At 36.3% G+C, this 18,332-nt stretch overlaps 1 non-coding gene across 1 annotated transcript; it reads left to right on the top strand.

Moving 5' to 3' along the window:
• The first annotated feature begins 7,838 nt into the window (after positions 1–7,838).
• Positions 7,839–7,945, top strand: LOC142177844 (small nucleolar RNA R71). The gene has a single exon (XR_012706390.1). It is a non-coding gene; the product is annotated as a small nucleolar RNA R71 (small nucleolar RNA).
• The last annotated feature ends 10,387 nt before the right edge of the window (positions 7,946–18,332 follow it).

Here is an 18,332-nt window from a genome sequence, read left to right as displayed (position 1 = left end):
CGACTCAAATCTCAATTTTTGACATCCAAACTTGGTCCTCGACCCCTGAACACGATCCCGACTTAATCTCTTGATCTTTTACTCAGACTTCAAAGCTACACATCACTTTAATTCATTCCATAATATCTACATAGCTCGGAATCACTCCTACAAGGCATATAACACACAATTAGTGCAAAACACTATCCATTAAAGCTCAAAACGAATAAAGTGCAGTAAATTGGAGTACAATAAGTGACTAAAATACAAGATTATAGCCTATATTACTAAGTTATTAGGCACGAATCTTGTTCGAGATGCCTTGGAGAAGGTCAAGTTGATCTAGGATCGGCTTTATACAGCCCAATCTAGACAAAAGAGTTATACGGATCGGAAGGTTCATGACGTTGCATTCATTGTTGGAGAGCGAGTCTTGCTCCAGGTTTTGCCCACAAAGGGTGTTATGAGATACGAGAAGAAGGTCAGGTTGAGCCCTAGATATATCATACCCTTTGAGAATCTTTAGAGGATTGGTGATGTGGCCTCCAAGCTTGCATTGCCACCTAGTCTAGCTGAAGTTCATCCGGCATTCCATGTTTCTAAGCTCCGGAAGCATCACGATGATCCATCTCATGTGTTAAATTTCAGCTCAGTCTAATTGGACGAGGATTTTTCTTATGTTGAGGAGCCGGTGGCCATCTTGGACAGGCAAGTACGAAAGTTGAGGTCAAAGATCATTTCTTCAGTGAAGGTTTAGTGGAGGGGTCAACTAGTCAAGGAATCGACTTGGGAGATCGAGCATGATATGCGAAGCAGCTATCCTCATCTTTACCACTTCAGGTATGTCTCTATACTCGTTTGAGGATGAACATTTATTTTAAGAGGGGGAGGATGTAACGACTCGGCCGGCCGTTTTGAGTATTTTAGTCTTGTTCCCCTATTTATTGCCTCCTCTATGTTATATTGTGGTTATGTGACTTGCCGAGATGGTTGGTTTTGGTTTTGGGTGAGTTTTGGAGTGAAATGGGACACAGTCCCTAAGTTGGAAGCTTAAGTTGAAAGAGATGAATGAGAGTTAACTTTATTGATATCGAGGTTGGATTCTAATTCTGGAAGTTGGAAAAGGTTCGTTGTATCATTTATGACTTGTGTGAAAACTTTAAGGTCAATCAGAGTTGGTTTGGTATGAACCGGCGTTAATTTTGGAAGTCGGATGTTCATAGTTTCAATAGGTTTGAATTGGGTTGTGATTCATATAATCAATGTTATTTGATGTGATTTTAGGCCTCGAGTAGGTCCGTTATATGTTTTGGAACTTTTTAGTATATTTGGACGGGGTCCCGGGGATGAATCAGATCATTTTGGACTTGGTTGAATTGCTGAGTTGCTGCTGTCTTGGTGTCATCGCACCCACGGAGAATTTGGTCGTAGGTGCGGACACATATATGCGAATGGTTGATCACAGAAGCAAAGTGCTAGGGGCCTAGCACTGACCGCAGATGCAAGGAGTTTTCCGCATCTGCGAGCTCGCAGGTGCGATGGATTTGGTCGCTGATGCAGATATGGCCAGAAAGGTCTGGGGTCACAAAAGCGGACACTCTCCGCATGTGTAAGTGTGCAGGAGCGCCCATGTTCCGTAGGAGTGAAAGCACAGGTGCGCGTTAGTGTCCGTAAAAGCAGATTTGCCTTTCCTTAGTGGGAAACGCACCTGCGATGGATTATTCCGCAAGTGCGGTGTCACAAATGCGACACTATGCCCGTAAAAGCGAATATCACTGGGCAGAAAAGGGTTAGAGACGAGGGTTTATTTCATTCTTCATCTTTTGACCTAGAGAGCTCGGTTTCTGGCGATGTTTAGAGGGATTTTCAAAGAAATCATCGAGGTAAGTGATTCTAACTTAGATTTGGCTATTATACATGAATCCATCGTTATTTTTGTCATTTAATTAGTGAATTGAGTTGGAAAATTTGTGAAACTTCATAGACTATATTTTAAGTATTTGAAAGGCGAATTGAGGTCAGATTTGAGTTATTTTGGTATGGTTGGACTCATTATCGAATGGATGTTCGTATTTTGTAAGTTTGGTCGAGTTCCGACACGCGAACTGGGGTTGATCTTTTGAGTTGAATTTTTATATTTCTTTAAAGATCGCAACTTTGTCGTTTGAAATAGTTTCTTATAGTTTGTATTTATGGTATTAAGTTATTTTTGCTAAATTTAAGCCGCTCGGAGTTAAATAATTGCGAAAAAGGCTTACTAGTGGATTGAGTTAGCGTGTTTTGAGGTAAGTGTTTTGCCTAACTTTGTATGGGGGAATTACCCCTTAGGATTAGTGTTTTTTTGTGTTAATTATGGTATGTGAAGGCCGTGTACGCAAGGTGACGAGTGGGTACACGGGCTAAATATTGTAATTGACCGGTTAAAGTTATGTAGATTCTTTCATGCCTTTAATTGAATTTTTATAACATTCCATCTTGATCATCATTGACCTATCCTTACTTGAATTACTTGACATTGTAAATACTTTTCTCATCTCTTACTTGTTAATTTCCTTTACATGCTTGGTTGAAGTTACTCTTCTCTCATTTTTTGTTAATTATTTAAGAGTTGAGTTCCTTTACTTGAAATTATTATTTCTTGGGATATCTTATTGTTGAATTATGGTATCGAAGTTATAAATGATGTGATTCACATTGAGGCAAAGTTGTATATTATTGAAATACCATTCTTGTTGAGTTATTCACTTTAGGTTGCTATTGTTGAGATTCTTGTACATATTATGGTTGAGCCATGGACTATTCATTGTGGAAACATTATTATTGTTGACTTCTTTGGCAAGTTGTGGTATTGGGTACTTGAGGTGCGATTTGTGATATGTTGTGATATTGATACGCATATGGTGGTATAAGGATTGGGGTTGATACGCATGCGGTGAGATAAGGTGGGCTTAATACGCGTGATGCTAGTAGGGTAACTATTTGAAGCCATGCGGTGTGATAATGTGGGCTAAAACATGGGTAGCTATTTCGAGAAAATAATTTTCAAAACTAAATGTAAGGCTCCCACGGTGATATAAGGAAAGATTGTGATTTGATTTGTGAAATAAAACTACGAGGTGGTACCTCAGTAGTGACTCTTGTTGATACCTTTTCATTTACATCACTTGTGTTTTGTTTGCATATGACGAGCTCAAAACGCACACTTAAATTATGCTCACTAGTCAAAGATAGTATAGTATAATATCGTATCCACAGGGATTGGAGTTAAATAGTATTTTCGTAGTTTCTAGCTTGGTTGCTATCCACGAGTATCAACAATTGAGATTTATATGATTAATAACTAAAATTAATTAAGAATCTAAAGCTATTGACTAATGACTATCACAACAATGGTAAGCAAGGAAGTTATCGGTGGGAGAAAATAGGGGTTGATAGGATAGGTGCAAGATAATTGTTTGAGATCTAACTCTAGATAATTCACTTCTAATGTTTAAGTAAGTCTCTTGAATTCACTCAATTATTAGTTAAAACGTTCAGCAAAAACTCCTCTCTCGATTAAGTCTTAACCTCATAAGATGAACCAATTTAAGCACGTGAAGATATGCAAGAATGTGTAGTGGATTAGTCTTTAGGAGAACCTCTCTCGATTATTCTCCGCACTAGGTTTAATTAATGATTCAACTAGCCTCTTTCGATTACTAAGAAGAATTAATGAACTCAACCAACAATATAATGCAAAGATATCACAAATTATGCCTTCTCGATTATATGAACTAGTGAATATAAATGCAATAGTTAAATCATCCAAAAATGCTTCAATACATAAAACTAGAGTTATAATCCACAAACAATCATCAATACACTAAATCCATCAAACCCTAAAGAGAACTACTCCATAGATATGGAGCAATTCATCACAAATATAATTAAAAGATAGGAAAATATAAATTCAATCCAAACTCGTGTCTTGAGTGGGGAAGGAATGATGAAATCCTTGTGCTCGTGTTCTTCCAAGTCCTCCTTAGGTCGAATATGTCTCAAAAGTCCAGAAAGTAACATTTTTTCCATGTATTTATACCAAGTATGGTCAGCCCCAGACGAAATCACATTCTCCTAGCCGAAATTGGATTTTCACTCTGTAAAACTTGCATAGGCACGCCGCATGGGGCGACGCGTCATGCGGGACATTAGTGGGGAAATCCAGAGAGTTGATTCTGATAGGCAGTAGAGATTTGGGCAGCCGCGGCGCGCCGCGGTTGTAGACTTTTCTCAGAGTACAGATTGAATCTCGATTTATGACGTCCAGACTTGGTCCTCGACCCCTGAACACGATCCTGGCTTAATCCCTTGGGCTTTTACTTAGACTTCGAAGCTCCAAATCACTTGAATTCATTCCATAACATCTACATAGCTCGGAATCACTCCTACAATGCATAAAATACACAATAAGTGCAAAACACTATCAATTAAAGCTCAAAAAGAGTAAAGTGCAGTAAATTAGAGTGCAATAAGCGACTAAAACCTGAGATTATAGCCTACCATCAACACCCCACACTTAAACCACTGCTTGTCCTCGAGCAATCCAACTACACTTTATATAGATATGACCTTTTAACAACTCTAATAACTCATCACACCAAGATTATTTAAAACAGACTAAGCACAATACCTTAACATCCCAGCCTCAAGATTTGACTCAAAAGCACCACACATTATTTATAACCCACTCACTTACTCTAACACAGAGGTCAAGCATTACCTTTCCTTCATGAATTAAGTTCTCTCACACAACAATAGAGAGTAGTTCCACACACAATAAAATTTAAGAACAATTAGGAACTCAAGATAGAAAGAATTCACTCACTCTCTGAAACAACATTCATATGCCACAAAGGACATATCATAGGTTTGCCCGTAGTGTACTACTCTACTAATTGAACTCATTCGATCAAGGATCAAGTAGGACTTCATTTGGTTGTAATGTAGGCTGCGGGATGGGTAGGATATATTTAGATATAAGAGTGACTACACCTCTCTAAACACTCTAATACATATACATTTAACCGTTCAAAACCCCACACTTATGTCAAACCAAAACTCCACCTTCACATCAATATACATTAACTCCCAACTTCTTTAAGAACAAATACATCAAGATTCACCACTATCAACGAATATTTTGCACAACAATACACTATTTTTTTCTTTTCTTTTTCATTTCAAGTGGCTCTTACTTTTTCAATATAGTGCACCTTTCTTCTTATTTCATTAGTTTCACTTAAAAGCCAAACCAACCACCCCAAACTTCAACTTCTACAAAGTTCATAACAAATTCAAGTGCTCACGAGAGGTGGAAGGTTCAAATAAATGGTCAATTCAAACAATTGGGAAAAGTTTGTAATGTGTTTGCCAAAGAAACATGATTACATGCTCAAAGGGGTTAACTACGATACATAACAATTATGTGGGTTAAAGCATATAACTGGCTCAACACAGAAATGCCTATATAACTTCCAAAACTGAATAAAACTACTATTTCGCTTTGCAAACACATGAGGCAAGTTCTAGACATCAAATGCAACACATAGAATACACAAAACCTCATACACACATGGCACATAACTCACCCGGGATCGGATTATCAAGACATTCTAGTCAAAGAAGTTACGCAAAGTTAAGATCATACACTTTAAGGTACTTATACAAGAGTCAAAAGCCGAGCCTAAGCGTCATAACTAAAGCACTTACTGTTCTCAAGGCATAATAAAGTTAAGATATATTGCCTTCAATTCAAATCATAGCACAAGGTTTCCTACTCCTAATAAAAATAAAAACTAACTACACCCGATTCAAATAAAACCCTTGAAAAAGAATCGCAACACAAAGGAAAATCAAGGGGGAATTAATACACTACCTAACAAAAGAAAATCTTCTTTTTATTTCGACTTTAATCCCTCAAGAAATCCGTCGAATGATATCCATAGTTGGGAAAAATAAAAATAAAAAATCAATTTTTATGGTTTTTTCAATTTTGCAACTAACACATATACATACAACATACAATTATCCCCCATCCACACTTTAAGTTGTGGCATGTCACCATGACACACAATTAAAAAGCATAGGGTAAAGGAAACTTCTCTGAACATCTAGTCGGGGTCTGAGTCAAAGTCGGGCTCCATTCCTCGCCTTTGGACTAATGCGCACATCCATGCCGACAACTTCTTCTCAACCTTTTTGGTGGTACACCCCACACTTATCTTTCTCACTCAGTGCAACCTTCTCTTTTGAGCCCTTAACTTTCCACTCAACACTCGCAGCTGGTTTTTCTTTTTGTGCCCCCTTTTCTACATTCATATCAAAAGTCACCGTCTCCTCACCCACTCTAAGCATGAGTTTTCTCTCGTATATATCTAATATAGCTCTTCCTAGTTGCTAAGAATGGTATTCCTAGGATGAGGGGGACCTCCTTGTTCTCCTCCATATTCAAAATCTACAGGAAATATGAACTTATCTACCCGAACTAATACATCTTCCACTATCCCCTCGGGTATTAAAGTCGTCTGGTCCACCAACTGCAAAGATATTGGCAGCGACCTTATCTCTCCAATCTCCTTCTCCAATTTTCTGTAAATAGATAGAGGCATTAAATTAATTGAGGCACTAGAATCACATTATGATTTATTAAAATGAATAGTTCCTACAGAGAAAGGTATAGTAAAACTCCCTGGATCTCCGCACTTTTGTGGGAGTTTATTTTGTAAGATCGCACTACAATGAATAGTTCATTTTCTTTGTAAGGATCTCCTTCAAGAAGTTAGCGTAAGCGGGCATTTGTGAGAGCACTTATATGAATGGTAAGTTCATATGAATCTGTTTCAGCACTTCCAAAAATTTCTCAAACTGCTTGTCCAACTTTTCTCTATATAACTTTTGAGGGAAAGGTATCGCTCTCATCAGGTTCCTCCCTTCTTGATTTTTCTCCCTTTTTCTTTTTCTTCTTCTCAATTTTCATTGGGCCCTTCTTCTTTTTATCAACATCATTCTTCAGTTGCTCCCCACTTTCCTTTTTAAGTATCACCTCTTTTTTGGATCGGGGTGAGATCTTTCAACACTTGCCCACTTCTCAGTGTTACAATATTCACTGTTTCTTTAGGATTCTTTTCAGTGTCAGCGGGGAGAGTGCCTGGAACCCTCTCAGATAATATTATTTCCATCTGTCCCACTTGTCTCTCCAGGTTTCGCAAACCAGTGCCCAATTCTTTGATAGCTGATCCATGAGTGTCCAGCCTCTCATCTGTCTTGATAATGAAATTTAGATCCTCTAGACCAGGCTGAATGGGCTGTTGAGGCTGAAATTGCTGCCTCTGCTGATTTTGGTATGGTGGAGCTACTTGTCCGTGCGGTCTAGAGTTATTTTACTACCAAGCATTCGTAGTACCTCCAGATGAACTCCATGAAAAACTGGGGTGCCTCTGACCCATTGTATTAAAATTGTAGTTTCCCACAACATTTACTTCCTCAGTTGAAGCTTGATACTCATGAGTAGGGTGTCCTCTTCCACATATATCACAAGTTGCGTGAGGCTCACTTTATATCGAGGCTAAGGTCAACTTCCTTATCTCTTTGGACATAGCATTAAGTTGTACCTGCACAGATGTGTTAGCATCAACGTGGTGAACACCAGTTGATCTTCTTCTTTCCGCACTTTCAGAGGGCCATTGATTAGCATCTTCAAATAACTCATCAAGAATTGTAACTATCTCCTCTGGAGTCTTCTTCATCAATGGGCCTCTAGTTGCATTGCTCAATGTTCCACGTGAGGCTCATGTCAATCCTGGAGTTGCATGCAGAGTTCAATTCCGCTATGTTGACACTTTCGAAGAATCTCCTTAAACCTCTCTCATGCTTCAAAAATAGTTTTCGTATCTTTATGGCAAAAGTTATGGATTTCTCTTCTAAACTTGCCCGTTTTAGCTGATGAGAAATATTTATCAAGGAATTTTTTGGTCATCTCCTCCTATGTTCTAATCGAACATGTGGGTAAGCTTCGAAGCCACTGATTTGCATCATTTTTGAGTGTGAAGGGGAATGCCCTCAAGTACACTGTATCTCGTGACACACCATTATATTGAAAGATGTTCATAATCTCCTCAAAGTACATTAGATGTGTATTTGGATCTTCGTTTATCTACCGTCTGAAGACACAATAATTCTGAAGGGTTTGAAGCAACCCTTACTTCAACTCGAAATTTTTAGCTGCAATTGGAGGTGGTCTCACACTTGATAAGCCTTGATTTTAGACCATCCTAGCATAATCTCCTAGAAGTCTCCCAAGCATGGGAGCTGTATTTTCGAACTGGTCTGCACCCAAGGGTTGATTTTGAGCAATTCTACGACCCCTCTCTTTTTCGTAGATAATCTATGCATCTCTAATAGAAGCTTCTTCAATATCCCGTGCAGCTTGTTCTCTTCGTTGGACTGCTTCTCTCGTATCCAAATCCACATTATCATCACCGTTTCCAGCCATATCTTCTTTGGTTGAGGATTTCCCAACCTTTTCTACCATCTTGGTGAGATTTCTTTCCTTCCTCAGTTATCGTAGTTGTTTTTCAATTTCTGGCTCGTATTGTAGCAATTCTTTAGCAGAAGATCGAGTCATGTACCAATCTTAACATGTAACCTGCGCACAGTCAAAGAACACCAACCGTAAAAAGAGAAAAATACAATTAAATAAAAAGAAATTCTCGAATTAGCACTACAAACTATGTCAACACTGTTGATTGTCAATCCCCAGCAACGGCGCCAAAATTTGAGGAGCTCGAAACAAACAATTAAATTATGCTCGCTAGTCAAAGATAGTATAGTATAATATCATACCCAATGGATTGGAATTAAACAATATTTTCGTAGTTTCTAGCTTGATTGCTATCTAGGAGTATCAACAATTGAGATTTATATGATTAATAACTAAAATTTACTAAGAATCTAAAGCTATTGACTAATGACTATCACAACAAAGATAAGCAAGGAAGTTATCAGTGGGAGAAAATGGGGGTTGATAGGATAGGTGCAAGATAATTGTTTGGGATCTAACTCTTTATAATTCACTTCTAATGTTCAAGTGAGTCTCTCGAAATCACTCAATTATTAGTTCAAACGTTCAACAAAAGCTCCTCTCTCGATTAAGTCTTAACCTCACAAGATGAACCAATTTAAGCACGTGAAGATATGCAAGAATGTGTAGTGGATTGGTCTTCAGAAGAACCTCTCTTGATTATTCTCCGAACTAGGTTTAATAAATGATTCAACTAGCCTCTTTTGATTACTAAGAAGAATTAATGAACTCAACCAACAATATAATGCAAAGATATCACAAGTTATGCCTCTCTCAATTACATGAACTAGTGAATATAAATGCAACAATTAAATCATCCAAAAACACTTCAATACATAAAACTAGAGTTATAATCCACAAACAATCATCAATACACCAAATCCATCAAACCCTAAATAGAACTACTCCATAGATATGGAGCAATTCATCACAAATATAATTAAAAGATAGGAAAATATAAATTCAATCCAAACTCGTGTCTTGAGTGAGGAAGGAATGGTGAAATCCTTGTGCTCGTGTTCTTCCAACTCCTCCTTAGCCTCCTTAGGTCGAATATGTCTCAAAAATCTAGAAAATAATGTTTTTCATGTATTTATACCAAGTAGGGTCGGGCCCAGACGAAATCACCTTCTCCTAGCCGAAATTGGATTATCACTCTGTAAAAATTGCATAAGCGCGCTGCATGGGCAACACACCATGCGGGACATTAGTGGGGAAATTGAGAGAGTTGATTCTGACATACAGCAGAGATTTGGGAAGCCGCGGCACGCCACACGTCGCGGTTGTGGACTTTTCTCAGAGTACTAATTGAATCTCGATTTTTGATGTCTAGACTTGGTCCTCGACCCCCGAACACGATGCCGGCTTAATCCCTTGGGCTTTTACTCAGACTTCGAAGCTCCAAATCACTCGAATTCATTCCATAACATCTACATAGCTTGGAATTACTCCTACAAGGCATAAAATACTCAATACGTGCAAAACACTATCAATTAAAGCTCAAAACGAGTAAAATACAGTAAATTAGAGTGCAATAAGCGATTAAAACCTGAGATTATAGCCTACCATCAGCATCATTTCCTTGGCATTCTTAATATGTGTTTCTTCTGTGATGTCTTAATTGCCTTAGTCTTAGTGTAGCTATTCTTTTTATATTTCTTCCATGTATCATTTTCCTTATTTTCATTATCATACTATGCTATACCTGTTCGGTTTCTTTATTTATTCTAGTTTGGTATCTTGACCTGACCTCGTCACTACTCTATCGAGGTTAGGCTTGATACTTATTGGGTACCATTCTCTTCGGCACATCTTTTTGTGGAGATCCAGGTACTTCATACCAGCCTAGGCATCAGTGAGTTGCGCTTGGACCGTAGACTTCAAGGTATACCTGCCGGCGTTCGCAGGCCTCGGAATCACCCTCTATCTAGTTTCTATCTCATTCTCCTTTTTATAGATATTGTTGTATAGGAATGTTCAGTATACTCGTGTAGAGCTTGTGACTCAGTATCACCAGACTTTGGACGTTATGTTCAGTTGTGTTGCGGAGTCCTTTTTATGATAGCTATTGGTTATATTGAAAGTTTTATCACTATTTTCATTAAATTCTTCATGTATGTTAGGCTTACCTAGTCTTAGAGACTAAGTGTCATCACGACATCTTACAGAGAGAAATTGAGGCCGTGACACCTCCGCTTCTACGGTCGCACATCCGCATCAGTGGAAAACACTAGACACCCGACCAGCCACATCTGCGGCCCAAAATCACGCACCTTTGAGACCGCTTCTGCGGCCCCTAGCTCACATCTGCGCACCTAATCCAACCCGTCAAGCTCCGCACATGCGGACTCCTTATCACAGAAGCGCCTTCGCTTCTGCAAAAAAACCACCTGCTTCTGTAGACCTCACTACGTACGCTCCAGTCCACTTCTGCGACCCAAGCGCCGCACCTGCAGTACTACATCTGTGGCCACTCCCACCGCAGGTGCGAACACAGCAGAACTTATCACACCAGCATTTGCACAAGTCCAAAATTCAATCCGTTTTCAATCCGAATCACACCCGAGGCCCCTGGGACTCCATCCAAACATACCAACCCATCCTAATATATCATATGGACTTAATCGAGGCTTCAAGTCACATCAAATGACATCAAAAATATGAATCGCATCCCAATTCAAGCCTATTAAAATTAATGGATTTTCAACTTCTACAATTGATGCCGAAACCTATCAAACCAACTCCGATTGACCTCAAATTTTGCAACAAGTCATAAATGACACAACAGACCTATTCTAACTTCTAGAACTAAAATTTAAGCCCGGTATCCACAAAGTCAACTCTCGGTCAAACTTCTCAACCCTCCAAGTTTAAAATCACCATAGGGAGCTATCAGAACCATCAAAACTTCATTATGGAGTCGTTTACACATAAGTCAACAACCGGTCAACTCTTTCAACTTAGGCTTCCAACCTTGGGACTAAGTGTCCCAATTCATTCCGAAACATCCCTAGAACAAAACCAATCACCCCAGCAAGTTACATAACCACAATTGAACATAGAATAAGTAATAAACGGGGGAACATGTCCACAATACTCAAAACGACTGGCCAAGTCGTTACACAATTACTCACAAAAGCTACAACGGGTAGGAAGGATAATTAATTTGATAGGTAAAAAAGTACAGTAAATGAATAGGCATGGGTAATTAATTTAGTTTTTATGGAAAATTATATAGTTCTCTGTCTTTTAAAGTAACACGTAAAATTTGAATGACTTTTGTGAAATTGAGACTTAGTTGAAGGTCCACTAGCGAAATTATCTCATTTTATTTTATAATTAATCTCGTAATTGCAGACTTACTAGTCTTTTGTTAAAAGATCTGTATATGATACCCTAAGGAATTAATTTGATCATAGAAGATCTCAGGTTTCTGGAGTTAAAAGGAGGGAAATTTGGGGTTAATTAAGTTTTACTTATGTGTTGAGAAAATAGTATGGTGGAAGAGCATGAGGTTGGGGTGAGGTATTTCTTTTGTCTATTTTGAAGAGTTTGAATATTTTTTTAAATACTAATGCGCCCTCAACTTACTTATTGTGCCTTTTTAATATTGCTAGAATATATTTTAAAAAGGGAGAATATGAGAGGTAGTTTCTTGAATGCAAATTTAGGCAGTCTTTTTTTGTTCAATGGTAGTTTTTTTATTATGAAAATTGAAGAATTTATTGCGGAATTCCTTTGGACATTTTTTTGGGTTTGGTGAATTCTTGACCACAAATTGTCCTGGCTGGATTAAACTATAGTTGTTGTGGTTGTGTATTCTGAGGTTAGATTAGGAGTCTTATTTGTTTTATTTTGAGTTGTGCATATCAGAAGTTTAGATTATAATAAGTGTCATGCTAATAGATAGTTCTTAAAATATATTTTTTATTTTGCATTATTATCAAATACTACAGTTATTTATCTAATTCTTAAAATGTTTTTTATTTTGCATTATTATCAATTACTACAGTTATTTATCTAACTTGCAACATTACTTTATCTTGTACATTAATGTTAAATAATGCATTTTAAGGGCAAAAAAACATCATGAAATGTGTATGGACATTTGGTCGATCAACATTTTATTTGTATGGTCAAGACAAGAATATTGACGAGCAAAGCTCAAACCATTTTAATATTGCTTCACCTACTTCCCTCATTATATTTTCAACAAGAAATAAGGATTATGCACCACCTTCTATTCTTTACCCAATTTTTCAAATCGAAAATGCCCAAGTGTTGCTCTAAGCTTTGATTGAAGCTCCATAGATCAACTCAATCGTGTGTTTTTTTCTTCCGGAATTGCAGAAGTGGATTGGGTAAATATACGAGTGACACATTAACAGAATCCACTAATTAAGTGGAGGAATATAAATAATGCATGTCTAGTGAGAGAGGCACTATCATTATTTCAGGCTACTCAAACCTTTACACAACTCAATAAGTGTTGTGCCAATAACAGTATCAAACAAAATTTGAAGCGCTTGTATAAGTACACAATTTCTAGAAGTATTATCGTTTAAAATATATTTTCTTAAGAAGTTACAGAAATGAAACTAATGAACAGACTCACCAACACTATTAAAGAAGTTTATAAATCATTAGATATTCTTAGTTTTATTCGTACATAGTTGAGAATGTCAATTGCTTATATACCTTGTTTGACTAAGCTTCTTCAAAATCGAAGGCACTTCTTTTTCCTTCAAAAAAGAACTTTTATTTTTAAAGTTGAAATGCTTGGTAAAGTTTTTAAAAGAAAAAATTGCTTATCAGAACTTTGGAGAAACATAAAAAAGTAGTTTCTTCCAAAATATTTTTTTGAAAAGTACTTTTGAGAAAAATACATTTAGAAACACTTTTTAAAAGTTTGGTCAATGACTAATTGCTGCTCAAAAGTATTTTTCAAATTAATTAGTCAAATACAAACTGTTTCTCGTCAAAAACACTTCTCAAAATAAATCGTTAGATATTCTTAATTTTATTTGTACATAGTTGAGAATGTCAATTGCTTTTAATTTTAATAAATAGACATATGGGTTCAAACCTAGCTCTTTCGTTCCCCCTTTTAAGGTAAAATAGAGAAAGAAGTACTGACAGGTTAATATGCTTGTATGGAACGTATTGCTAATATAATTTGATTGAACAGATGAAAGTGGACAATATGATGACACAAACATGAAAATAATATGTGCATTAAGTATGATCTGAAGGCGGTAAGCTCCAAACTGAATTGAAGTTGTTTAATTTGTAGTTAGACATAAACTGTAATTGGGAAAATAAAATTAGTTTGTGAAAGTTGAAAATTTAAGAGCGAATACCATTATTTACGGGTCAATTGGTTTTTTGGCCTTTTATAAACTTATTTTTAGTTTTATGACCCTACATCTTTTTTTACATATGAGAGATTTACTTTAATACGTAAGATATCTTTCATTTACACATAAGAGATCTAAAAAAGACATTTTCTTAAATTCAACATTGTAAAAGGCCAAAAAGGCCTAAAACCTCATTATTTACTCGAAATATATTTCAAACCAATATTTCACTATTTTATCAGTATTTCAATTTCTGAAATTCAGAACTAGCAAATACTAACGCTCAAGTCAATATTTACAAATATTGAAGTTTCGCATTTGAAATAGAGGGTTTTAGGCTTACAAGGCCTTTTATAATATTGAATTTAAAAAAATGTCTCTTTTAGATCTCTTATGTGTAAAAGAAAAATCTTCTACGTGTAAAAGTAAATCTCTCATAGGTAAAAAAGAAAGATAGGATCATAAAACTAAAAATAAGTTTGTAAAATAATAAATAAAATAAACAAATTTGATGTAAACAACCTAGAAAATAATAATACTAATGCAAAAGGGGTAGTGCTGTTTTACCTAGAAAGTTACGACTTCATTAGTTAACTTTTTCGACAAAGGTTTGTCTTGGGGTGCATGTTTGGGATTTCTCCACCCATAATTGAAGTTTTTAATTAGATGATAAATTGCATCAATTCGATAGTCTAAGTCAAATTGAGAAAAAAATACCCGATTATGATTTAATTTGATTTGGTTTGGTGTTGAAAAAATAAAACTCAACCATATTTGGTTTGGTTTGGTTTGGTTTTAACTAAAAAAAGTCAAACCGAAACCAAACCAACCCGACACTATATGTATAGAAGTTTTAAATATATTTAATACATAAAAATATTTATGGTAGTGTAGTTTATAAATATTTCTTAAGCTTTTTCATAGTTTTATCTTTTAACGTATTATTTCAAGTTTGAGCTTATAATTTTTGGATGCTCCAATAAGTTTTATAGTCTATAAATATTAGTAACTCAAATAAATCCTAAACCAAAATCAAATCAATACTATTGCTAATAAAAGACATTCAATTCAATTGTACTATGAATGAAAATAGTGTTGGATATCTTTTTTTAGTTTTTCCATGGTTTAGATAAAATATATAACTTATTTTTCTTTAAGTGGTTAGTCACGTAAATAATAGTACTTATTAGTCATAATTTTAAATTATGTTTGTTTTCATTATGGCTTATTAATAATATTTATTTTATGCGATTTTATTATCTTTATTGTTGAATATTTTAGTACAGTGTCATGACTCATCTCATATTTATGTTATTTTATTGAAAAACACCTTATATAGTTTTGTCTTACTAGGATTAAAGAAATATTTGGAGCACAGATTTTACGTTTAGTGCTATGAAGACTTTATGAAAGAAAAAAAAACCCAAAACCCGAAAAAATCGAGAAAAACCGAGATTAGAAAACCTGACTTTTATTGATTTAGTATTAGATTTAATAACCAGATACAATTGGTTTGGTTATTAGAAAATCTGAACCAACCCGACCCATGTATAACCTTATTCACCAGAATAAAGAACTTACTTTTGATAGAGAACACTTGCTTTCTTTGTGTAGTTACTTGATGTGAATCTGGATTAATTGAGCTTAATGACCTAATTGTTAAAATGAGAAAAGAAATTTACACAACAAGTACTCCCTCCGTTTCAATTTAGATGAGGTAGTTTGACTCGTCACAGAGTTTAAGAAAAAAATAACACTTTTGAAACTTGCGGTCTTAAAAGTTTAAGGGGTAAAAGTTTTGTGGGGCCATGATATTTTTGTGGTTATAAAAGCTTCTCATTAAGGGTAAAATAAAGAGTTTAAAGTTAAATTATTTTTAAATTTAGAAATGTCTCATTTATTTTGGAACATGCTAAAAAGGAAAGTATCTCATATAATTTGAAACGGAGGGAGTATTATTTTAAACTTGCACATCTCCTGGTATAGAATATTTCACAAAATTCACTCACCTACTCCACTAAAACTTTGTCTATAAATTCAATCTTCAGATCATTGACTAAGCATCCGAAATCAAATCTAGTGTAAGAAATCATTTCATATCTCCAATATAATGGCCATCTCAAAAATGCAAAAAGTTTCAGCATGTTTGTTCCTCTTATGCATGGTGGTAATTTCATTTTCATCACCCCATGCAGAAGCTGCAATCTCATGCAGTACTGTCTACTCTAACCTAGCTCCATGTCTCAGCTACCTCATGGGAAGTAGCAAACAAGCGGCGCCGGCTGGCTGCTGCAGCGGGATTCAGTCCCTCTACACCGCCGCTAGCACCACCGCGGACCGCCAGAGCGTATGTTCCTGCCTGAAAGCAGGGGCAGCAAGTCTTGGCAGCAGTATTGATACTAATAAGGCCGCTACTCTTCTTAGCAAATGTGGTGTCACTGTTCCTTACAAAATTAGCCCCAATATTGACTGCTCTAAAGTCCATTAAAAGTAGTTTAATCACTCAATATCATTATGGGGTGCTGTATTGTAAAATGTAAGATGTGCTCTCTAGTCTTGAAGAGCAGTACTTTATGATTTGAATAATTTGGTTGAAGTGGCATGCGTGTATTTTATCTATTTGGTGAATATATACTGTACCACCTCCTGAAATCATCATGCGACTTTCTCTCTTTAATTAGTTTCACTCCTATCATAATTTCTAGTCCGATATTGAGATCTCATAATTGGCGCAATTTGCTTGCTGCTTCAACCTCAAGTAGAAGATTTATATTAAATACAATAAGATATTAAATAGAAGAATTAAATATTTAGTAATCATTTAAATGCTAATGGGTAGAACGTGTGAGAATTACGAATTGATTTTTGAAATGGAGCATAACATCTAGTCAGACATTGAGATCTTATAATTGGCGAACTTGTTTAATTTGCTGCAAGTAGAATATTTATACTCCCTCCGTTTCAATTTATATGAACCTATTTCCTTTTTAGTCCGTGCCAAAAAGAATGACCTTGTAACAACTGGATATTACACCCAAACTAACTGATTATATTAATTCAATAAACGGAACTACAATAACCAAATAGCAATAGTAGAAAACAACACTAAAGGAAACTGAGATTAGATGAGAAGAGAAATTGCAACCTAAAGCTAAGAAGAAAGGGGATGAAAAACAGGGTCAGCAGAGGAGATGAGAAGAACAGACTGAGCCGAGGCTTCAACATAATTCTCATTCCTGTATCTCCCCCAGGATCCCAAATATAACGTCCTAACGTTCCATTTGGGTGTTTAGTCATTGGGCTTCTTCTCACTTTAATTTCTGGCCCAAATGTCCCAATTGGATCACCGTTGTTTGACATTTCTGGCCCATAATCCCTTCCCCACTCAACTTGGTTCACAACAATACTCTCATCCGCAAAAAAAAAATCTTGTCCTCAAGGTACACAACATGGTGCTACACTTCTATGGAGGAGCTGCATTGCCTTAATCCATCACTCACACCAATCTAGTGTAGCTGCCCAAGAAACCAAGAGTTGAGACCTTCTCTGACTTAAGACCTATTAGTTTGAGCAACTTCATTAACAAGGTCTTGTCTAGGGTGTTACATGACAGATTGGAGAGTTTTTTGCCATCTCTAATAACTCCTAATCAATCCGGATTTGTAAAGGGTAGGAGTATATTTGAGAACATCTTATTGACTCAAGAAATTGTCACTGACATAAGGTTAAGGGGAAAGCCAGCTAATGTGGTGATCAAGCTTGATATAGCTAAGGCCTATGATAGGGTTTCATGGAAGTACTTATTTCATGTGCTAAGGAAGATGGGATTTTCTGAACACTTCATCAATATGGTGTGGAACTTGATGTCAAATAACTGGTATTTAGTATTGGTGAATGGGCAGTCCTCAGGGTTCTTTAAGTCGACAAGGGTTGTGAAACAATGAGATCCCCTATCTCCAGCATTGTTCATTCTGTCAGCTGAGGTACTTTCCAGATCTTTGAATAAGCTCTTTGAAGACAAGTCATTTGTGGGATTTGGAATGCCTAAGTGGTCTGATCCTTTAAACCACTTGGCATATGCTGATGATATGATAATCTTTGTACCTGCTCATCCTCCCTCTTTGAGCAAGATTATGACAGTGTTGGGGAACTATGAGAAGATATCAGGTCAGATGATCAACAAAGATAAGAGTTCATACTACATGCATTCAAAGGTTGCTAATGGATTATTTCAGGCAGTTGGAGCTATTACAGGATTTGCACGAGGTAAATTCCCTTTCACATATCTAGGGTGTCCTATTTTTTACACTAGAAGGAGGAAGGACTATTATGAGGATCTTATCAAGAAGGTGAAGGCTAAATTGCATTCATGGAAAGGA

Source organism: Nicotiana tabacum, chromosome 23, assembly GCF_000715075.1.
Source record: "Nicotiana tabacum cultivar K326 chromosome 23, ASM71507v2, whole genome shotgun sequence".
Taxonomy (NCBI): Eukaryota; Viridiplantae; Streptophyta; class Magnoliopsida; order Solanales; family Solanaceae; genus Nicotiana; species Nicotiana tabacum.
Note: the sequence above shows the minus strand (reverse complement) of the source record. Positions and strands in the feature narration are given on the sequence as shown.